Below are 24,663 nucleotides of genomic sequence, written 5' to 3'. Positions count from 1 at the left end.
TTACATTAACAATAACCGCGTAAAAGCATTTGGTGGGTTTTCAAGTGAATTAATTAGACAACATATTTCCCTCTTTGGTTTGGTTTTTGGTTCCAATGAACATGCTGGGATCTGAATGAAGAACCACATCTAGCTCCTCTACTGGCTTAATAGTGGTTTCAGAGAGAGAGAGTGTATTAGGAAGAACAGCACATCCCAGCCCTGCTGATGGAGCACTGCGCTCCTGAAGGGTCCTCGGCTCTATCTCGTCCATCCTCCCTCCCTTATTTCTTTCTTAAATTTGATTTGAACACAATTAAACTCAATCCAGCTGCCTTGTCCAGTCTCCCAGAGGTAATTTACACATGCTGTCCCGAGACGTCGAGGTGGATCGGGTTCCTTACTACCAGTCCCGCCCTCACAAGGAATCGTAGACAAAGACAGAAATACGGGTCTCTCGTGCAGTAACCACACACGTGTATCCGCGGAGGGCCACGTTGCTCGGAATGCAGAGCTGATTGAGAAAACGTTAGCTTGTGTGCCCGACCACAGATCATCGGCGCCACGTGACAAGGACAACCGTGCGCCGATCGGTAGATGCCTCTAAGCCGCCATTGATTACCAATGACGCTCGTATCTGTAGCGGGTTAAATCTGTGATCCCTTCCTGCTGGTGCGGCTTGTTCACAGAAATGCCTCGGTTTGCTGTAATTGCCAATTGTGCAGGAGAAATGACAGCATCACATTGAGATTGTTGTTGATTTCTGCGTTGCTGCTGCACGTGCATTTAGATGATGCGCTTGCGTAGCAGTTGTGCGTATTGATGCGCTGTGATTTGCTGCCCTTTGTAGATTGCATTTCATGGCCTGTATTTGCCCAGTAAAGACCTACAGTTGCCATGGATTAACCATTTCTCAAATGTGATTCATTTGGATAATAAGCAAATGGGGCTGCTGAGGCTTACTGTATTTTTACACAAAATATCTTCTAGCATACTTTCTGGTAATGCAATAAATAAAGTGTATATGACATATGTGGGTAGAGACAGCCTGTATTATTAGGCCTTTAATCATTGAAGACAAAACGGTACCAATGTTCCGCCAATGTTCTTGATTATTTTATTATGACTTTTAAAAATGTGGGATGTTGATTTAATTGCACAATGCAGCACGTATCTCCTTTACTCCATGTGCTTCTCTAATTAATGTCACACAAACATACAAAGTAAAGGCAGCTAACAGATCAGAGAGCTCACAGTGGAGTAAATATAACTATTGCAGCTAAGCTCCTCGCAGTAAGTGCCATAAATCATTTGAGTAAAAGTGCAACAGGAAGTCAATAACCAGCGAGAGAAAAGGGAAAGACACCTTCAACCACCGCCGTATCAGAGCATTTATCACCTGTGCCGCGGGGCTCTCAAAGCGCCCGGCTAATCCCGACGGGTGACATTTGGCCAGGGGACGAGACCTAACCGGGCAGGACTCGTACGGCTCCTTTTCTCTTGTCTTCGAGCGACAGGTGAACGATTCGCAGATCAACAGATTGCAGCAGGGGGATGTTTTTGTGCTCATAGCTGATTACCCAGGAGAGCAGGGGACAGGGGGGCAGACAGGAAGTCCTGCTTCTGTGCTTATCTCCCTCGCTCTCGCACTCTCTCGCTCTGTGTGTGTGTGTGTGTGGGGGGGCAGCGCATACTACCGGGTGTTAATATGAGCACTCAAGTGAATGACATTGTTTTTCAACATATAAAAGACTAAATCACTGATTATTGGATATCAGGCCAATAGTGGGCGTGCCCCCAATATGGGCACACTCCCACCAGCAGGCCGAGAGCTGTGATGGAAAATGACGCTGTCTGTCCGTCCATAGCACCCCCCCTAGGGTAAACATTGTCTCCGTACACTCACCGTCACCTGTTCAACACAAATGAATGATCAGACAGTCACATGGCCGCAACTCAATGCATTTAGGCATGCAAATGTAGTCAAGACAACTTGCTAAGGTTCAAGCATCAGAATGTACAAGAAAGGGGATTAAAATGACTGAGTGACTCTATTGGGATCTATTGGATTTTTACACAACCATGTCTAGGGTTTACAGAGAATTGTCCCAAAGAGAAAATAACGAAGTGGCGGCAGTTGTGTAGACAAAAATTCAGTCCAACTTCTTACTAGCATGGTGTACCTAATAAAGTGGCCGGTTAGTGTATATCCTCCGTACATTTAGTACTTTTATCCAGATGAAATTTGCTCAGTTGTCATTTGAGGTAGAGATGTTTCATATTTTATTTCCTGCTCATATTGTACGAACCGTCTCTAACACTCAAATATTTGTTGAAGAGAAGGTGAAGGAGTTTTTTCATCTACACAGAACCATTGTTCCCTGCCCGCTCTCTCCCACTTTAAAAGCCTCTCTACCTACTTCACCGACCGCTTCACCTCCTCCTTCCTCTGCTGCAAAGCTTTAAGATTCTCATTCCCATCACAGCCGAGGCGACCTTGGATTCACGGCAGCACGATGCACTTAATAGTCTATGAATTACCTGCATGGCAACAAGGTTGAAATAATAGGGAACAAGGTGTTTTCGTGTATGTTGATTAAGTCATAGGCAGCGATGGTACTCTGTAATAACCAACGCCACTAACCATGTGGATGGAGGAACCTCAGTAGTACAACGGATGTGTCCTCAGTGGACCTGGTTAAAGGTTAACGGAGCATCTGCTTCCATCAGCAGAGAAGGACCATGTGATAAAGGTTTTTTTATCTGGCCTCAACTTAACAAAATATGTGCTAATTCTATTCTAATAATAATGGCCTATAGGATTGTTGACAGTTGGCCTGCTTCATGGTGCTTTGACAGTGTTGTCCCGATTGGGGTCTCTTCATCGTCCGGCAGCAGTGTGTGTAACTGCTCTTTTCCTGTTCATTCTGTCCAGTGGGTTCATGGGTGTATCCAATACGCGTGTTTGATGGCTTACTCTTCCGTTACCCTGAAAGCAGCAGAGGTGTCCCATCACTTTTCCTCGTCACATTGAAGCACAGACTGTGCCCGTTCCACAAGCTGATTTGCAAAGTAAAATGAATTGTTTGTCTTTTGGCCCACTCATTTTTTGACTAAGGGTGTTTACATTTATTCAGTTCCAAAGGAACCCGATGCAGACTGAGCAGCCTGTTCTGTGTGTAGCAGAGTTGGGCTTTATGACTATCGACAAAGTCCACAGCGGGAGTGTTTTATCCCCAATGTGATACATAATCATTTATTGTATTATAATCCCCGGACCTTTAACCATGCGTGACGCCCTGTTATTGTACCACCAACCTAAGGGCAAGTCTCACTTCATAGATCATAAAACAGCTTGGCGCTGTAGATTTTAGCATACGTTTCTTATACAGCAGTACGCATTTGTCGGGGACAACTTTCAGCTGCACATAATTAGATTAGATTTGCCTCGTTACTATTTACAGAACCGTAATGTTTTAGTAAGAATACCTGAAATTCAGTGTGTGATTCCTTGGCAATCGTTCATTCCACCAATTTGATAAAGAGTGAAATAAGTCGCTATTGTAGACTTTTGTGATCCCAGGGGAGAAGATGTTTTTCTTAATTCCCGTCCCATGTCAGCAGTAAGTGGCGGGGGCTCTCTCACATGGCTGGTAGGTTGCTCCTGAGAGAACACCTGCGTTTATTAGGGACGCCACTTCCATTCCTCACTGTGTTATTTCCTCTCTGCCAGCCAGTCGTGTTTCGTTAAGGTGAATTGATCATAACTGATGCTGAGCTGCACCATTATTCTCCCATTTGCCGCAGTTATTGATCTCTTCCTCTGAACAGCAAAGTCAAAACGGATTCGCCATCAGATTGAGTAAAAATTCTGTGTGTGTGTGTGGGGGGGGGCATTTAAATGGATAGAAGGGTATGCATTTTATTTTCCGTAAGTCTTCCTTTATTCACCCTCCCCCACACCCTCCAAAGTGGTCTGATATACCTTCAGATGGCAGTCTGCCGGCTGTGGATACGTCATGATATCCTTCATGATCTAATCACCAGCAGTGGTGTGCTGTCCGTCATCAGGGGACTGAACAGAGAGGCTGCCAGAGGCAAACCTCCAACATTAAAGGATCCCCTCTCAGAATATATCATTGATAGGAGGGGATCAGTGGGGACAATCATGCATATATGCACGAGCCTCTGGATTATTTTAAACGGTTGGATGGGATGATGAAATAGGAATAAATCCAACTCTGACTATGCAGAGATGTTGATAAAAAAGAACTTATGAAAAATAGTGAAAAATATTATATTACAAATAACTACATACAATTGTCATTACAATATATATGCTAACGATTAACTGTGATGAATATTTACTTCAAATACAGTGCCAGTCAAAAGTTTGGACACACTTTTGACTGGCACTGTATGTCACTGCGTAAATTAGTTGGAGGCGCATCGTGTTTCTGTACATACAACTGAGTGGTTTAATGCAGCGCTAAAGTGCATGATCATACACAGACTGAAAGATGACATATTTCTATGGTCAGAAGCCACGCAAAACAGTTGCTCTGAAGCATAGTTATCCATCTGCGCTGTAAAGAATGATAGCACTCTACTGCCACTGCTGACAGGACTCTATGCTACTAAACTACCACTACTGCTGCTAAATGAACACAATTATTCACACGTGCTAATTCCCTAGTCACCTTGGATCAATATAAAGGAACGTGTATGCACCACCCAGAGGATATCAGCCATTTTCTGGTTCACAGCACAGCAGAATCCTTTTTCAAAACCCAACAGCCAACTTACATCTTAACGGGAGTAAAGATGTAAATCAATTATTGAATAAGAGGTGCAGGTAACACAAATACCTTCTCCTCAGTGAGTGAATAAAGTAGTAAATATATATATTTTACCTGACAATTTCTTTTTTTCTTAACCGTAAGGCTAGTGTCAAGCTGATTATAGAGAGATATATTATCATGATCAATTTCTCTCTCATCTATGTCAACTGCCATGTCCAGGAAACAGAGTTAGTCAAGTTATCGTCTGCGTCAAGGAACCAGTGTCTGTGTGTATCGATAACTTTATCATGTTTTTGTTCTTCGATTTAGTACATAGTTCTTTCCTCGACCAAGAGTGATTTTTATTTCAGTCGTGCTTGCCTGTTTGTTAATAAACTTTGATTTCTTTTTGTCTACGAGTCGTGCATTTGGGTTCAGGGCCATAGTCCGGTCGCGATATCAACAGGTCAGTCAATTTAGTGGTAGGTTAAAACAGACGTGCACGAGAAAGCGAAGGTTGCTGAAACCAAATCGGAAGTGGCACACTAATAAGGGTGCATTCACACAATTCAATTCATTTTATTTTGTATAGCCCAACATCGCAAATTACAAATTTGCCTCAAAGGGCTTTACAGTCTGTACACATACGACATCTTCTGTCTCGAAACCCACCATCGGCACAGGAAAAACTAAAAAAAAAAACCTTCCAAGAGGGGAAAAAAAAGGGAAGAAACCTTAGGGAGAACGTCAGAGGAGGATCCCTCCCCGGGATGAACAGACTACAATGTATAATACATGCAATTCCTATGACAGAAAGGATTCAAGTAATTGTGAGTAGTAAGCCAGGCGCACAGCAGGACCACTGCAGGGGCAACCACCATCAGATAGAACCACCATCCACAGAAGCCTGTGGGGAGGGAAAGCACAAAGAAGAAGGAGAGGGTAATGTTGGTTTATGATTACAGTAATATGATTAATATCTAAAATATAATGATGATGATGGCAGCAGCAGGCGTCAGGACCACGGTCCAGTAGGACAGCGAGAAGTCTGCCACAGCCGCTTCCATTGATAGTAAAACGATAAATAGTAAAATTTATAGTAAAAGATAGTAAAATTGATAAAAAACAGTAAAACGCGACAGCGCATGGTGCCCGGGTCGCCCTGTGACCATGACAACCGCAGAAACTGCCGCGAGGGGAATGACACAGGAGTGAAGTGCTCTTTGAGTTCCCTGGTTCGCCTTTCTCCCCATGTTTTCAAATCGTCACCGGGCTGCCCGAATGCACCTTACAGGGAGACAACCCCCCCCCCCACAGTTCTCAATTCAAACTCCAGCTTAATAATATTAGTTTAGACCCCTTTCCTAAATATAACTCTATTTAATAAAGATTAGGTAGAGTTAATTTGATTTGTTCGAAGTAGGACAACGAACAAAAGAGGAAACCGTGTGCTGAGGATGTTTCAGCGTTGTGCCCTATAAGGAGTGATGCTGCTCTTCTCCCTGATTAAGCATGAGGATGCCCTAATGACCTGACGCGCCTAACAGCTGCAGCCAGCACAGCTGTCATCATGCTTTAGCTTAGTCTGCACACTCTAGTGCTCTGCTGTCTCCCTCCACCCCACTTCCTTCCCTCCCACTGACCTCTACTATGATGGTCAATATGTATGTCGGCCAAAACTGGAATTTTGATCGTAAGTTGTCCTGCAGCAGCCCCCCCCCCCCCAGACAGGGGATCTTGAGTCTCACGATCGGGGATGGGTGGTTGCATTGGACAGAAGTTTTATACTTCCTACACTCCCAGTTGTCTTCCCCTCAAGCGCAAAATGAAGCCTACAGGTGTCCCCATCTGGACGGACTCTTTCTTGTCTTGAGTTCCGCTGTAAACCAGTGTTAGTCGTTGTTATAGTCCACCCTGGTGCATGATGGTATACAGCTGTCCTCACAAACCTGAGCAAATAGAAACAAAGCCCGCCGGCTGACTGGCTGTAGAGCACGTGCACGGGGGGGGGCATGTTGATGCTCATTGTCAACACTGTGTCTTAAGTTAAGGCATGCGTTCTCTAATGACAGGGCCATCCTCACCTTGTTTCTGATTTTCCTTGACAGGGTTTTATTCCCCTGTACAGGGTATGTGTGATATTCATTGAATACATACATCTGCCTGGGGGTCATCAGAACAAAGCCACCAGGGTCTTATCATTTCTGACGTGACGAGAGGGGGGCGGGGTTCTATGTGCCCTAGAAGGAATAACTAACATCATGTAAGAATCTAACGTAATGCCACACTAAAGATCAGAAGACTTGATGTCAACTTCTTAATAAATCAGCATCTAATGAAAGATTATTGCGTTCTCCACTCAAGCGGTTCAGCAGCTGTGACCTTGATATAGTTTAATGAGAAGATATTTATTTGCTGATTATCTCACCCAAGCCACCATCCGCTGTTTGAAAAACATTTCAGCAAAAACACTTTTTCCATATTTTGCCTGTGAGCCGCGACATTCCTCCGACGCCGGTAATGATCCTCGTGTCCATTAATCTGCTCATTTGGAGGCAATCATGGCCGATGCCATTTGTCTGGATGCGGACGTGCTGTTTTGCGCCGCTGTCCCTCTGCGTAATTAAACCAGAACCAGACGTGCGGCAACAGATTGATTTCTTTCAGCCTCTTTTGTGTTGAATGGCTCAAGTGGATTTCATAAGGGCCGGAGGAAAGCTTGCATGCGGCCAGTCAACCTGTACACGAGCACACAAGATGCTCTCCGACCAGTCAAGAGGCGGTCACACTATCCAGCCATCAGCAGCTCTTAAGCTGATGGACCGTGGAAATTTCAGACAAATACGAGAAAACATGCTGGGGGGCCGACTGGGGGGGAAAAGTGGCCCGGGAGTTACTGTCAACCGGCCCACTCAATACGCAGAGATAGATGCTTGGTACCAGATGGCTACACGTATAACTAACCTGTGCCAGTCATGTAGTGGGGGGGTGGGGTTTAGGGTTAGTGGTTGGCGAGTTTGAAGAGGTGGGTTTTGAGGGATTGTTTGAATGATGATAGGATGGGAGCCTGTCAGATGAGGATGGGCAAGGCGTTCCACAGGGGAGGTGAAAAAATTACGTCGGGGGGCCGATGGCCATGCGCAGTGGGGTTGTCACTATACCAAAATGATGGCTTTGACACAATACCTGCCATAAATATCATGATCCCTGATACTTATGATGCCAGAATTCAATAAAATTCCCCCTGCATGTCTCTTCTGTGATCCCTCGCCGTGAGCACGCTGAGCAGCCCCGCCTCCTTCTCCACCCCAGAAGTGGCTAGACTTATCGCTAGTAGCTTTTGCGGTGCCTTCTGGGACTTTTCGTATCAGCCGGGAGCGTGCTATTGACCGGCGGGCCAGTTATGATCGACATGTTATTTAACTGGCGGGCCGTATATAATTGTACCGCGGGCCTTGAGTTTGACATGTCTGGGCCAGAGTGATTGACATGTAATGAGACATAAAAATAAGTTCTAATAAGCTATGAGTGGGAGTTCAGATCTCGGCGAGGTTTTTATTGTCATGGTTTCATGTGTTCTACTCATTGTTACCTGAGGAAACGTTACAACGCACCAAAAGACTCGAGGAAGAAGAACACACATTTTAAGGAATGTAAACAGAACTTTGGTCGTTGCAAAAAATCCTCGGGGGGCTTTTAACCCTGGTGACATCAAAAAGATTTATTTAAGACTTCAGAGCACTGCCGAGCAGCAGAAGATTAATAATTCATCTATTAATTGACGTAATGGGTAGTTATTTGTGGTGAAAATGGAAAGGACAAATTATTGTCATATCTGAATACCTCTCCTTGTCCTATCATTGCAGGACACCCTCCTGCTCTTTGGAAATCAAGTGAATTGGGTGTGTTGGATTTGCACACCAACAACACTGGATATTAATGCCCAGCGAGCAGGCGATTGAGGGGGGGTGGAGAAGTGTCAGCAAAATGCTAATGTTGTTGCTCATTACTGCTGCGCTGTTGGAAATGGCACATGAAATAAACAATCTCCCTATATTGTCAACGCATCACAGCTGAAGCACCGACGTCGCAGAGCTAACGGGGGGAAGGCGGGTGCAAAGGTGTGGAATTATGGGAACGATTGGGTGGTACCAAAGGTGCGCTCAAGGCTCATGTCCCTCTGCTGTGTATTTCTGCCTCTTTCATCACAGGCCCTCTGAGCGCGCCTCATACATGTGAAACAGCTTATTTTGATGGAGGTGTTTGAGGGTGCGGGGGGGGCAAGAAAGGAAAGTCAGTATGTAAGATGAGTGGAGGTGGGCAGGGAGATTGTTTTCCTGTCGTTGCACATGGTCTCTCTGCGCTCCCTGCTGATTCATATTCACGCCGGCACCCGTTGGACTTTGAGGACCGGCCCGGCTCCTCCGCCCTCAGCCAATGAGCTGCTGGCTGGGGGTGAAATGGAGGTCAAGTGCCTTGGCAACAGTAATTAAGGCTACAGGAAGTTTGTTATTTTCTTTCCCTTCCTGCCCTCACATGTTCCGTAATGTTTATGTAACTCGGCGGCTTGAAGTGGGTAGCGCCAAGTATCGGGACACCTTTCCCACCAAGATTAGCTATTAGTGATGAGTAATTAATTTCACCTCTGCTGTGCTTTTGTTTTTTCCACAATAATAATCGAATCTTTTTTTCCTCTCATTTACGTACATTTACGTTTGCGTATGGATTTAAAAAATGAGACATAAGAAGTTTAAAGAGTAAGTTTATTCTTGCTTATTCCCTCCTTGCTGTAGCTTTAGCTTGTCTGGCCTGAATACTGTGAGCGAGGGCATCAGGCTTGTCACTTATAATCCATTTTTCTATTGAAAAATACAAGCTGAGTGATTTATTCAAGGAAGACAAACGTTCTCAGGTAGCATATCTCCACAAAAGAATTCACCCAGCTTCTTTTAGATGCAACACGCCCAGAAGCCGGCAATTCCTCCTCAATCTGCTGATTCCTCTGACCGCCAAAGCTCCAGCATTACGATTACTGAACCTTTTAAAATTGTGCGGGTAATTCTCAAATTTGTGAAAGCACACCAAATGCAAAACATGCCGTGCGTCCTCAGGGTGGATGTGCCAGAGAGGAGGAGGGTCTAGAGTTAGAGTTTGCATTCTTCTCATATAATGGAGTTTGTGGAACAAAGAATAGGAGCAATGCCATTCACACTTTGTGACGTTTTAGATTTAGTCAATGAAGCCTGTTGGTTTGAGTAATATTCAGGCTCATACATGTCCATTTTTTGTTTCATAAAACAAACTAAAATTAACCAATCGGTTTGCCGGTCGAGGGGTGAACAAAGTTGTGGAGGAAAATACGGGACAAATGTGTCCGCGATGAAAAGCAACAGTGGCTGTGACCCTGTGCAATATTTACAATGTACAATGCGTAGCGTAACAGAGTATGAATCAGGATAATTCATACAAGGTTCACTAACACCGGACAATCCATCATACGTTAATAACGTTTGAAAATCTCACCAGAAAGAGTAAAGCTACAGCACATTCAGATGAGCTAGAGGTTGCTGCATCGAGAGGCTGATGCTAGGGCTACTTGAGAAGTGGCTTTGCTTGATTTTCCTGACGCTACGGTGGTTTGGCTATTCCACAGTTCACCACTTTTACCGGCTGCCTCGCAAGGTTTTCTGACCCGTCAGTCAAGCACCACACGGTCGCAGATCGCTTTCTTTAATTAAATTTAAATTTAATCATTGCTTTTCATCAGAGGAACTCTTGTTTAACTTGACATTTTGAAAGTAGGGCTTTTTGGAGATTTTTGCAGACTTTGTGCATCGACCTTCAATAGGGAGGAAGTAAAACGGTCTCTCCCATTTCCCACTTGGACAAAGACGCTCTCCCACAATGCTTCGGGTAGCTTCTGTGTGTACGGGATGTTGTTACCTACTCGTTTAGACTCCACCTGCCGGCATAAGTGCGGCGGCGGAAAGCACCCCGCTGTGTGTGTGTGTGGTTTAAGGTTGTCTTTGGGAATGACACAGGAGTGGCAGAGTAACGCCTCAAACAAAGGTCACAGCACACGTCCGCCTGCTGCTAATGGGAGCGAAGGTGTGTAATCGGGATGCTAATGGAGAGGATAATGGCCCGGAGCGACCCCCGCCTCCACCGTAGTAGGGCCGCCACCACACACCAGCGCTCTTTGGGCGCTGGTGCTACCATCTTTCCTGTTAACGGTCACAGCATTATTACACGCAGAGTTAACAGGACCCTGAGCATGTTATTACGGTGCGATTGTGTAGAGTTATCACTGTTAGCGAGCGAGCGGCCAACGAGCCTCCTGGACCGAGCCTTCAGAGCGCCACTTCACATCTGTGGTCAGCACTGGCCGGCCCCCTCCCACTGCAAGCCGCTCTGCTGCACGTGCATCTCCATGACCGCGTTGGCAAATGGAGGCTGTACTGCCAAAATGCAATGGATCCAGTCTTGGAACAAGTGGCTTGTTTTGCCTGATAATTAAAGAAATATTATTCAAGGGTTCAAGATCCCCCTCAGACATTAGAGCCAGACATTTTTTTTGTCATTTCTTAAGCATTGGTTGTCATTTTAGAATGAGACCTGCAATATTGATCTTTCAAGTCAGCGAGATGGAGCTAGATCTGTGACTAATGCAGATTGTGCCTTTTTGTTCCTTTTTGGTGGGTAAACTGAGGCCAGACAGCTAATAAAACCATTTAATCAACATATAATATTATACATTGAGACAGATTTATTTCTACGTTCTGATCTGAATACTAAATGTCCATTCTGGGTCCCACAACAGCATTAGAGCTGCATGTTTGGCCATGACTGGAAAGCTGACACTTTAGTGGATACAAGTGAGACTTTTAAGAAACTAGACATTGTGTATAGAGTGACTTGCTGTGACCTCCAGGAAAATCACAACCTTTGGAACTTTAAAACCAGAGACTACAAGCCTAGAGCTGGCAGAGTGTCTACGGCTTTACCAGCTCTATAGAATGAGTTTTTTAGGCAGTTCCCAGAACAGAAGAGCTTGACAATACATTACATATACAAATACAAACTATCACAAAACCCTTTCAGTATAATCTCGTTCTATACCCAGTGTTACTCTCTCTACGTCCCAAACATGCGCATCCTCACTAAAACTTCATCGTTGAAACATTTTTTCTCTGCAATGACAGTAAGAGGTAAACATTATTTTAGTTAAAACAATTGTTAATAGCAAAATTATTAGTTTCCCAATGTTTTACTCCAAATCTTGGGTAATTTGCTTAGTTGCTAATAACCAATGTTTGTGAATAGAACCAATGAAACTCCAAAATGAAGTGAAGAGGTGGCGATAAAGAGCTTCGGCAGCCTCCTCCCAGTCAAAGTGATCTCATTCTGTACTGGGAGCACTGGGAGCGCTTTGATCCACAACATGAGAGAATATGCCACACACTGCTCCATCCAACCCCCCTCCCCGTCCTCACCAGACCTGCGCCGCATGATGGCATGCCCCTATTTTTAACCATGCCGTCATCAGGATCACTCGTGTGCACGCGACCCCCCCCCCCCCCCCCCCCACCTCCCCCCTGCGCCCGCCCCACACCCGCGCCGCTGTGAATCCCAGCTACACACTCAGCGGGGAGTCTGACTGCGCTACAACTCCCCATGAATAATTAAAAAGGATTTCTTAGCATGCAGTGATGTGCTGGGCCCCTCCATAGACCCGGCGAGTGGTGCGATGCTGGTGCATCACAGCAACAGGCAGTATTCAACTGCAGAAACCACCAAGGGCTGTAAACCTTCTAAACCACTGCACGAGTCACCGATGGCGTTGACGTATGTCGGATGTGTGAAACACTTTGATACTGATGGAGATTCCAGGGTTTTTCCAACTGGAACCATTATTGTTTTTTGCTCTCCACTGTAATGACCCAGGTGGAAGCCATAGCGTCTCGGCACAGAAGTTTGGCTCGTGGAAAACGTTGCGGTTAACGTTTCATCAAGTGGTTGACAGCGGGTGGTAGTTTGGGGCAACATTAAAATAAGTATGCTTGTAATTTAACACACGGTTACGCAACTAAAAACATTGGACTCTGTGGGGTTGCGTCACCTGACATAACGTGGTTAAAAAACACTCAATATTTGGTTTTACCCGGGGCGCGGGGCGAAAGCCCTGCGGTGGTTCGACCGATCCACCGACCTTGGAGCTCCTCCTCCCTCCTGACACCACATCCGATGCTCTGCGCGTGTAACACTGCCACCGGTGGGTTCATACAAATTCCATTTTGTTTCGTGTGCAGTATGAAGCTGCGAGGGACTCCGTACTGAGGATTTGGAGCATTTCTATAACCTCCGAACTGAGCCAGCAGCGTGTCGCTCACAGGGAGGGTATTGCTCTGAATGCCGTATGTTGCACCTTTTAGAAGAAAGTATAATAACCCCCGGTTCTTTGGCTTCTCTTTTTTGAGGATGAGTGCACAGGGAGCAGCTAATGCAGTCATTTGGATGTGTAATCCAGGATTAGAAAATGAAAACCAGCTGATAAGTAAATAAATGATTGTGCTGGCAAGAATTTGCATGAGAACTGTTGCAAGCATTTTCTTTTATTTCATTTTTCTCAGGCTCAACACATGTGGACCTCATCTTTCTTCTGCTCACACTCCCAAACTCACAGAAATTCCATCTGTGGGAGGAACAATGAAAATTTCTTTGTGTGTAAATAAGTGTTATTTTCAGAAGAGTTGTTTGCACACGGTTTGTGAGCGGTTAGATTCCTACGTATTTCATGTGGTGGGTTCCAGTTCTTTTTTTCCCACACATGGGTTTTAGTTTTGTTTTTCATTTAGTTGCCACAGAACAAACTTGTTTGTGTAATTTATGCCAGGAATACACATTACAAAGTAATACAACTCAAGTTGACCCTGTCTTTATTCAATGGCTTGTGGTGTCCCTGTAAAGGGACTTCTCAGCACTCCATTTAACCCATTTCTCACCACATTTAGATCTCTGAATTCTCCAAAGGACGTCATCTGAGCACCATTTCCTTCTTGGTCGGCACTAAAAGAACCACATTGAACGTTTGCCTCGATTGAGCACCACACACGTCTTTGGTAATTCATATCCCAGTATTTATTTAATATGTTCATACATTCCCAGAAAACATACGAGTGATCTGTATTTTTCTCTCTACACAGTCTCTGGTGAACGGATAGAAATATGCTTATATTCTACGGACTAATGAAGAATCTGACGTGTATTCTCTCAAACAAATCTCCTGTTACATGTATTATAGAAGGCTTTGCATACTTTAGACTTGTTTTATCTAGGGAGCCAAAACGTCAGTACCAGGTCAAAGCCCAAATTCCGGTAATTAACGGTTCTTACTTTTCTACAGACTGAAAATTAACAGTTCATTAAATCAGAGAGGACGTTCCCCATTTAATCCCTGATAATACAACGTGCGTGTGTGTGTGTGTGTGTGTGTGTGTGAGAAAATCCACTTGAGGAGAGCTAGTTAGCACAACAAGCAGCTTGGAGATATCATCATGAAAACACAACTTTTCATTTGATGTACATTAAGTCTATGTGTGGATTAAATGAGAAGTTAACTCTAGCTGATTCGCTCCCTAGCTTTGGTCCTGCCTTACGGTTTTACTCAGGTGATGCAGAGTCTTTGCTATCCCTGCAGACAGTGTGAAAGCATTGTATTATGTACCAGGCAGAACAGAGGAGCAATGTGGCTCCGGATGTAGCATCAGCTTGCCTACACCGCGTCACAGACTGAAGGGATGTAGTCGTTGATTTATGATTGATTGAGCTGATTCATCTTTCTCCCGTCTCAGAAGTTGCTCATTTTAGAGCGGCTCTTCGTTTTGTTTTCTCTGACGCTGCAAGGACATAGCTGCAAACCAACTGGAAGTAACTGGAAGCGGCAACTCTCTTCAAATACTTGCTCATTTAAGGCTAGTCAAATGGTTCAGTCAAAATAGCAAAGTGTGTCACGGAATTCCAGAAGCACCTAATTTAAAATCACCACTGTGTCTGAGACGCACGCACGCTCACATCTGGCTGCAGATGCTGTTCCCTGCGCAGCAGGTGTGTGTGGGCTTGTAATGATGCCTTCGGAGGCCGGCTGGTTTTTATGGGAGGACGGAGCACGCCCCACACCTGACTGGACCTCATTCATTCACACCCAGCGACTCCCCTCTGCTCCCGCTCACCCATCTAACAGCGATGACACAGCTGGTTCACAGGCGAGCTAAAGCCTCACAGTAAAATCTCGACCCAGCTGGAAAGTCTGCTTTTTCAGTCAGCATGCATCGACTGAGCAAAATTTACAATTCATCATTCTGATATTTTTGGGGCAGTAGGCACCAACTCTAAATGTACTAACGTGTTATTCTCATTCCGCGACTTAAGACCAGCGGTGATGGAAATCATTAACAGTACTGCAGATGGGATTGACAGAGATCTACTGTTCATTGTATGTATTTAGAGCAGTCAGATATTCCAAAGAATTGTGGTAAAAGTCAATAAGATGTTCAAATATGGCCTTTTTGGAAAAGCCACCAGGCAGCATGGAACATGAAAAACAACTTTAAGGTATACGATTAAGGGTTGCCATCTTTCACTGGTACAAATACAAAGACCAAAACGTAAATGTTGATAATGTGAGGGACAGATTAAACCTAGAATTCAACAGCAGTGAGGGTGCAGGTCCTTCGAGGCATAGTGTCAATTTGAATGCATCGATGTAGCCTGAATTAGTTCAAAAAAAGTAAATGATCTCTTCATTTGAGGGATAATCCAAACAAATATTGACTGTTTACTACTGTGCTGAGGGTCTCAAAACGCTTCATTTCTCACAAGCTAAAAGGGTCTGTTGCCATTCCTTTGTAGCACTGCGTGTTTCCTAATAAAATCTGGTCCTGCTAGTACAATACGTTCTTGTTCCTCATAGGAAAAGGGAATCTCCAATGTTTGTATTCTAAGACTTTTTATGTCCAGAAGCCAGTGAATCCAAAGGGATTATGGCCACATGTTAATGGTCCATCCTCGCTGACTCACTATCTGAATCTGTCTTCTGAACATCCAAAACTTGGATGCAGCAGCTTCCTCCACGGCTCTCACAAACAAAATCCTCAACAAACTCCAATATGTTCAGAACTCTGCCGCTCCACCCATTTGGGTATTTACAGGATGGACTTCAAAACACTACTCACCACCTACAAAGCTCTAAACAACCTGGCCCTCTCTACCTCTCGGAACTCCTCCCCCTCCGACCCCCGACCCCCGACCCATTGCCTCAGGTCCGCCGATGCTGTCACCCTAAAGACATTCAGGACCAAGCGCCGGACCTGGGGCTGCTGCCCCTCCCCTCTGGACGCCCTGCCCTCCTCCTGCCATCCTTTAACCATTCAAACAAGTTCTCAAAACCCACCTCTTCAAACTCACCTTCAACCGCTAGCCCCTACACCCCTACACCCCACCCTCCACTGCGTGACTCATTCTGCACAGTTTCGCCAGTGTACTGTTTGTTTCTTATGTTTGCGCTTTTTTTTTGTTCTGTCTTTCTTTGCCCTATGTAAAGCGTCATTGGGTATTTAGAAAAACAATATATATAATTAAAGTATTATTGTTTTACTTTCACCTTTGGGTGTGTCAATTAGACATTTTTTGGCCCGGGAGTCGTGTGTCCTCTGATGTTTTGATAGATAGAAATCAGAGCAGATGAAAAAACGAACTGAGGGTGTGATTGAGTGTCGCATGCCTTGTTCTGTCTTCCTGTCCGCGCCTCCATCCCTCCCTCGTTGAAAACTCATCTCCAGGTCCGCGTTCTTCTGTCCGTGTGCCTTTGTTGTCTCAATCCATCTCATCCGTGAGTCACATTTAAAAGGCTGAGCGGCCTCTTCTGATGGGAACACTCGTCCAATCCCTCTCCTCCCCTTCACCCCGGCCCCGACCCGCCCACCCCCCAACATCAAAGCTCAGCGAGCATGGTGGCCTCTCATAATTCAATTCAATATAAGCCCTGGTCCTGCACATCAAGTAGACAGCTTCTGATTGTCGTCGGTTCACCTCTTGCCCCCCCACCCCCTCCCTGCTCCTTCCCTTTGGTTGCCAGGTTTAAGGGGAATTTGACCTCTTGCTTTGTGTTGAAAGGATCCACAATGTCGGATGTGAAAATTGCCTCAGAAATGATATCATGTGTAATGTGTTGTAACACCTGGTGGGGTTTGGGGCAGGGGGGGGGTTACAATGCAACACAGAGGAAATGCAAAGGCGGTTTAACGCAAGGCAGAGAAACGGAAATTAATTCTCTGGATTTTCTTCTTTAATCACACCCGTTAGCCATCGAACATGGACGCCTGCATCTGGTGTTAACTTTACCGCATTTGCATGGTGCTGTAATTTAAGATACATGACTGTGCATGGCAATTCAATTAGATTGGTTTAAAAAAATATATATTTATATATATATTCACCCCACGTTAGAATTTAATTTGCACCAAACAAACCCCTGGGCTGTTCATTCTGTGTGTCAGGCAGACTGACACACATTAGGTCGCGTTCCATGTAGTGCTGAGATAGAAGCCGGGCATTACCCGGTCTGTGGCGGCATCCTGATTTGATTTACTGCAGCAGTAGTTTCCTTTTTTTCCTCTTTGCTGTCAGAGAGTGCTGCTGATTCTTTTTGTTTACAGTCAACAAAAAATGTGTATCACAAGCTGTTGTTTGTTCTGTCTGCTTACAGCTTCTGGATAGTAGATGGGGCTCAAGCTGCCTTTAATGAGGTTTAAGACGACACCCAGCAGCTGCCTGTTTGGTCCCACCATCAGGCATGTTCGGCTCATTGACCAGCGTCTCCCACGGGAGCCAGAGATGTTTTGCTTCGTGGTATTGATTTTGCTGTGGTAGGTCAGGCCCCATCTCCTGCTGCTTTTACGAGAGGAGGGTGACGCCACATGAAAAACAACAGAATCTGCCTCGCCGCGTGCCAGCAGGGTCGACCCTGATTCTGATTTCATAATAGAAGTATTTAGGGAAAGTGTGACATTCATTTTTATAAATCTTTCTACATCTGCATTTGGGCACGTTGACGTGAATAAATCGAATCATTGGCCGAAAGCATGTCATATCCGATACGATAGGTGGCGCTGTTTTCATTACAACTACTTGTGCTACCGCCATTTCCGCTTGACCTCTTCACCACTAACAACAACAACAACATCAACACTACGAGAAAGACGGCGAACGGAGAGCAAGGAGGTGAAGCTACATCCCTTTACTATTTTTGCATGATGTTAATAGGAGTACAGCGAATGCGAATGGCGCTATTGGCTGATTTGATAACGGAGAGAAGACGCCGTCGGGATCACAAGCATGCGCAAAGACGCAAAGTCCGAAGTCGAACTATCAACTGGATCGGATCGAGTTATCCAGGTGTGTTAGTCGGATCGTAGTCGGACCGCACATAGTCGGACAAAGGTGTTTACATGAAACGGATAATTCTATTTCAGTCCGAATAAGCCAGTATATATCAGTCAAAAGGGTGTCATTCCTGATGCCATACCACAAGCCTGGCTGCAAACTAAAACAAAAAAGACATATAAAAGTTTATTTTGTTATTAATTCTTTGGACCAAACAAACCATCGTGGCCATGGAATCTCCATTCGGGCTGCAGCATTATTCCAAATGGAATCGCAATATGACAAGTCACTGAATACCATTTAATATTAAATATTGTTGTGTTGGAAACATGTCCTGACTATAACATCACATTCTACGGGATTTAGAAAACATGGTTGTTTCTAAAAGATTTCTAATAAACAGGTTTTCAAAAAAAAAGGAATCTCTAATATCTTGCAATATTACAGTATTACAAAATGCACACAATCACAATCATTTTAGCCGAATCCCTCAGCCCCAGGCACCAATGCTCCCTTGTCCCGCCCGGCTGTCCTTAAACACATCATACGTCCTTTGTGACGGCTGTGTCTTGATTGACAGCCACTGTAGAAATGCTCCACAATGGCAGACCAGACAAGTGTCTCTCTGCGTTGATGGGGAAGGATGTCAAAGGGCCTTGGGGCCTAAATTGAAATGGATCCATGTGTAGTGTATGTCAGTGTCATGCAATTGATGTGACATGTACGTTAATGCTCGCGGTTGCTCTGAGGGGAGCTGCACTGACAAATACACACATGTAGCTTGTAGCACAGACGTAATGCTTGTGATGTGATTAAGTGAAGACCAGCCTGTTGTACCACCGTGGTGAATAGGCTGGTTAAGGGTAGATTTTAACAGACGCTACTACTCTTAAGCTCTCATTGTATTAGTGATATCAAAGGGAATTCCATCAGCTGGCCACTGTAGCAAAATAAACCTGCGTCGGTGTGTTTCATCCTGCCTACCACAAAGCTAATACCTTTAAGTTGATGTGAAATTGCGTTATTACAAGCTGGTGAGTAAATTACAAGCTTCCGATGAAATAATCCAGAGGGAATGTCACCAGTCACCAGTCTACAAACCCCAACATTTGAAAGCATGGTTAGGGAGGCTGTAATTCCACATATGTGACTTGAGGCAAGGGGACATAAAGAGTCCCCAGAAGCTTCTGAATTACAATGTGTTTGCAAATAACAAAAGTGAGTCCCATGTAGCTGAATGGCTCAAAGAGGCCAATGAGATCCGCTCCTCCTGAAGGTATTTAAGATGTGTTTTCAATTATTCATAGTAGCGCTAATCCTCTTCATGTAGCTTTTATTGGCTTGTCTTATTTAGTGTTGTGTCCCTGTGACTCCGGGGGAGAGCTTTTTTGTCAACATTTTGTCTTTCTTTACATTGTTCCATCTTCCAATCCACAGATAATTAACCAGCAGTTTTGTTCTGCCCTGTCATTTTTCAGGTACAGTGCTCAATTAGGTGTTGCAAAAAAGACCTCGTTGTGATTCCCCCCCCCTCACCCATTGCATGTAACCCAACCTTAATTACCAGTTAACTGAAAAAAGCATCTCTTTAACGCACATGCGGTTTTTCCATTTTCCTCTTCATTAAGTAAAGGCGGTGCAGGATCTGTCTCATAATGTAATCCCTTTGCTAATGTTTTACACAGCCATTGAAGGAATAAGGACTAATAATAGGATTTTTACTGCCTCGGCGCATCCTCTTAGCCTTGCATTTCACCAAACAATTTGCTCACCAAGAAAGCCAATGTGCCTCGTGAGTATGCATTTAATGATCAAGGGTCCCTCTCCAAAGTCTGCATACATGGTGGTCTTTGGCGAGGGAAGGGACGGTATGGCATTAAGATCTCACTGGGAATTAGTTCTCCTGCAGCAGCGCGGCCCATTAAATACGTTGTAGTGGTCCCCACTGTTCTGAACATCCCCCATATCCCATGAACCCCATCCTCCGCACATTCATATTTATCTACATTATGCGGTTGTGTTGGAGGAGAATGAGACGTAACGTCTTACTTCACCCTGTTGATCCCATTTCTTTGGATTTTTGCACATCTTTATGCCTTATTCTTTAATCCCATCATTGCCTATATTGGTGGCACACAATGCTTTTGTGTCTTGTACTCCTCTCTGCAGCACTCAATCAGGATCATGTCGGCAAAACTGTAATCCAATTTAAAGTATTTTATCCCGCTGTGTTGTATTGTATCTCCTGCACAGAGGCATATACAAGGAACCATTCCCTCGCAGCTCTAGCTTGCGGCCTCTAACAGCCAGTCGATTCCCTTAGCAGCTCCCAGGCACCGGTGTGAATGTGCATTAAGGGCCCTGTGTTGTGCAGTTTTGGTGGTTACATTTTCAAATATGCGGCAGCTCAAACAGGATATAACACTTAACTCCAACTCGATTAGCTGACAACTCCATCCCTACAATTCATTTGAGATGAACCCTCAAGGGGAACCCGATCTGGTGCAAATGCTGCACAGTGGTCAGACTTAGTCAGGAGAGCCAAACTAGGTCGAGCTCCTTTTTTTCCACTATGGGCCACTTTTAAGCATCTGCGTGCCGTTTCAGAGCAATGGGACCTCATACATTGTCTTAAAATCCCTGGAGAACAAGATGCACACCACAACTTTGAGATAGAACTGTTCTAAAATCGTCCTACCTTTGCTCAAATCAGTTTCAGAACACGATATGGGTTGTTGGCCTAATCACAAACAGTCTGTATTTATTTGGTCAGATCCATTGAACCAAAACCGAAAAACTAAACTAATTTAGGGACAATTCAAACATGCCGATGGTTTACAATGTTCGCCATTGTATTTGTACGTTAGAAAATGAGCACAGAAAACACAGTGCACCTGAGCCCAATGAAAACATCTTTCACTTTGCAGGTATTTGCTCATGAACCAAAGTATACAACACATTCAAATCTTGTGATGCTAAATGAAATTTCATGGCAATCCATCCAAGAATTTCACTCGGAACCAAAAATGGTTAGGGACCGCCAACGTCTTTAGGATCCGCCTTTTGGAACCATTAGTGTCCGTGCTAATGTTCTTTGCAAGCATATAAAACTTTGACTTGTCTGTGTGCAGTTTCGGTGGTTAAATGTTTAAATTGACTAAATCTATTGTTAGGTGGTTCATTCCAGTCAGTAGCATCAACCTTTGGAGACCAAGAGTTACTGCACATTTATTTTAAGATTGGCTGGAGACCAACTGAGGCACACACAGACGCACACATATCTTGAGCCTTTCATCCAACTGTACATACAGTTGGTTGATCATTTAAACCAGTAACATTCTTGATTCATTTAGCAGGGTTCTCCGCTCCAGCAATGTTGACAGCAAGAGCAGTAATCCATCGTCCTTGGGACGTTAATTCTATCATGCGCCCCTGACCTCGACCTGAGCATATGCCCGCCAATGTCCCCGAGATGGATTGGGAGAAAATGAGATGTAACAATTCAGCAGGGAGGAAGGGTAATGCAGGACAGGGTGTGTGGTTTGGGCCAGCTCAGCCCCCCCCCCCCAGACCACCCCTCCTCTGGCTGGCTGCTCTCGCCTCCCCCATCCAACCCACCTCGACACGACGCGGTCGTTAATTCGTTCTTTGTCATTGCGCCATTCTGCCTGTGTGTAGCCTGTCCACATTATGGCAGCAGCGCAGGGGTCAAACCTTCACCTCTGCATGCAACAATGGTATTAATTGATTAATTCAAAGGTCTGGAAAATGAGTATGAAAGAAACATTCCCACTGACACGCAAATATTATTGTAAAAAATGAAAGCATAGAATGACATAGTGCATAGAGTCAGGTGGAGACTGACTGTCTGTCTAAGCGCCACTCCCCCAGAGAGCCTTTCTGGATGCTAATGCAAACAGCTGGGGCCTGGCTACAGCATGTTGATGGATGTTAATTAAAATACCAGAGGTTAGTCATGTCCCAGCTGTGTTTTCATTCAACTGACATAAATGGACATGATGGTTATGCGAGTGATGACTGCTTCTACAGCCCCGTGTACATGAGACCATTCTGCAGCGTCACTATGGAGAAGAAGGAGCACTTTGTTTTATTGGGGATGTACTTATGTGTACTGAGGATTGTCGGAATCAAGGACTGGGAATCAGAGACACACCCATCGAGACCATAATAAACACGTATGCCATGCCCTCATGGTAGTTTGACAAAGGAGCATGGCAACATTTAGTCCCCATAAGAGGTAACAACGGTTAACATTAGCAGAGGTTCATGCATTCAGTAATGTATTGAGTGAAGGGATATGGTATATTATTGTTTTCATGGGACAAAACGGCATCTCGTAAAATTTAGTCTTTGGCAAGTATTTTTGTATTACTCAATTACTCAAAGCAGGGATTTGAATAAAAATAGCGATGTATTATTATATATTAGAATTTTATATTTTCATGTATATAACCATGATGGATGACCACCAGGTAAAGGATAACAGTTAGTCTATTAGTTATTCTGGACCCTTGCTGTCAATTCATTTTAACAAAAAAATCTGAATCGGCAGGTGATAAATAGATAAATGTAATCCGTCTTACTGAGAGTATTAATGAATAAACAATGTGCATGTCTTTCCTAAAAGAAGAAAGCATGTTATGAATGGAATTGTGGGTGTAGCTTCATGTCAGGCTGAATGGATAAAAGCCCAATTTTCAAAGGATTCTGTTGTCATTTCTCTAGTTGCTCTAGTTTGAGTCCTCCCATACTCCAGAGAGATCCATGTGACAAGCCTGTGTTGTGTGTGTGTGTGTGTATAGTTTGTTTTGAATACTAAATGACGCGAGTGTACACACACACACGCTCGCATCTGCATGGCGCGTGTTTCTTGTGTGGAATCCAGTGCGGGCGTTTATGTGCTGACTGCTGGAGGATGAAATGTGTCCTCGTCCTGAGGAGTCAGTCGTTACTGGCAGGCGCTGAAGATGCCAGTGCTTGTTGTTTGTCTAGGATGCCGTGTTTAACTGCCTGGACTCATGGACCTACCCGTTTTATGCCGTAGTCATTTGGGGAATCTTGGCTCCCAGTAAAGATGTATCGACATTTTATATTTCTTTCTTCCTTTTGAATAGTTGTAGCGCTTCTAACAGATTATATATCATGGCAATAATTGGGTTGATTGCCATTACCTAAGTTCAGAAATAGCTTTTCAGTAAATGTACGATATTGAGTCATATATAAAAAAAGAGTATTTTATCCACATAGCCAATGAAAAATGGGATCCTCCTCTGAGGGTAGTGTATGGAATGAGTTGCCCTTTGTTGGCGGCCTGCCAGGTAAGCGCTTACATTTAATTAGCCCACCGCTTGTTTTGAGCTGCACCCACCCATTAACGATCCCTCATAAACATGGGGGCGGGGGGAGGGAGAGCGAGCGAGAGATATCATGAATCGCCCCGCAGGAGGAACACCACAAGTTTCTTTGAGCCATCGTAACCCTTATCTCTGACCACACACCTCAGCTCACTCGTAACCAATTTGGCGTCTCTTCAAATGTCCTCCATCATGGCCAGGAAGGAAGGGGGGCGGCCAACAGCCGTGATGAAGGAAAAGGTCACTTCCAGCAACATCCTGTTAATTGGATTTGTCTCCGTTCAGCAATCAAACAATAGCTCTCAGGGTTGTTGTGTGCTGTGTGGGATTGGCTGTAGCATTGGCTGTATTTCATTTTGAAGGACTATACATGTGGCTTTGCATTTTAGAGCTCATTAACTAACTTTTATATTCTTGACATGCCGAACAACAACTTGTTTAATGCGATCCAATTGGCATGACAATTTGCCCCCATTTCCTCCAGACAGCCTCCCCCTTGGAGCTGTGTTTTTTTCGCATTCCCCAGAGAAACTCTACTGTTTCCCTATCAGACACGAATGGTCCAATCAAACCTCTGCATAAGTCCCCCACTACCCTCAATGTAGCATGTTGTTTTTATTGTTGAGCTGTGAGGCGTTTCCAGGATTCATCCAGCGAGGCGTTTCAGTCTCCAGACAGCTTTGACCTTGTAAGCTGTTGTTTTTGCATCCCGGGATGGAGGACGACTCATGTGTTCCTATCAAACCCGCGCCTGGTGCCTTCCAAGCCTCCTCTCCATGGGATTCCCATCATTATTGACAGACCTTAAACAGCCTCCTTAAATACTCGACTGGCCCATTCTCTCCCCGGTTCTCAATTCTTAAAAAAGAAAAGTTTAAAGTGGCTCTTGTGTGTCTGCGAGGCCAAGAGGTGATATTGTCCGTTAATAAACGGCATACAACGATACATGGCTTTTTTACAACATCTCATCACTGCACTGAATGCTGTACATTGAAGTGTAGGGTAATTGTATTGTTAACGACACACTGCTACTCAAGTAATAGTGCAGGAAGTTGACGTCAATGACAACGTGTGTGTGGCTCTTATAA

The 24,663-nt window shown here is 44.6% G+C and overlaps 1 protein-coding gene across 5 annotated transcripts in view; it reads left to right on the top strand.

Moving 5' to 3' along the window:
* Nucleotides 1-24,663, top strand: part of nav3 (neuron navigator 3) — a 333,028-nt gene that overhangs the window by 62,058 nt on the left and 246,307 nt on the right. The window lies entirely within an intron of this gene.

The sequence above is a fragment of the Gasterosteus aculeatus genome, chromosome 4 (genome assembly GCF_964276395.1).
Source record: "Gasterosteus aculeatus chromosome 4, fGasAcu3.hap1.1, whole genome shotgun sequence".
Taxonomy (NCBI): Eukaryota; Metazoa; Chordata; class Actinopteri; order Perciformes; family Gasterosteidae; genus Gasterosteus; species Gasterosteus aculeatus.
Note: the sequence above shows the minus strand (reverse complement) of the source record. Positions and strands in the feature narration are given on the sequence as shown.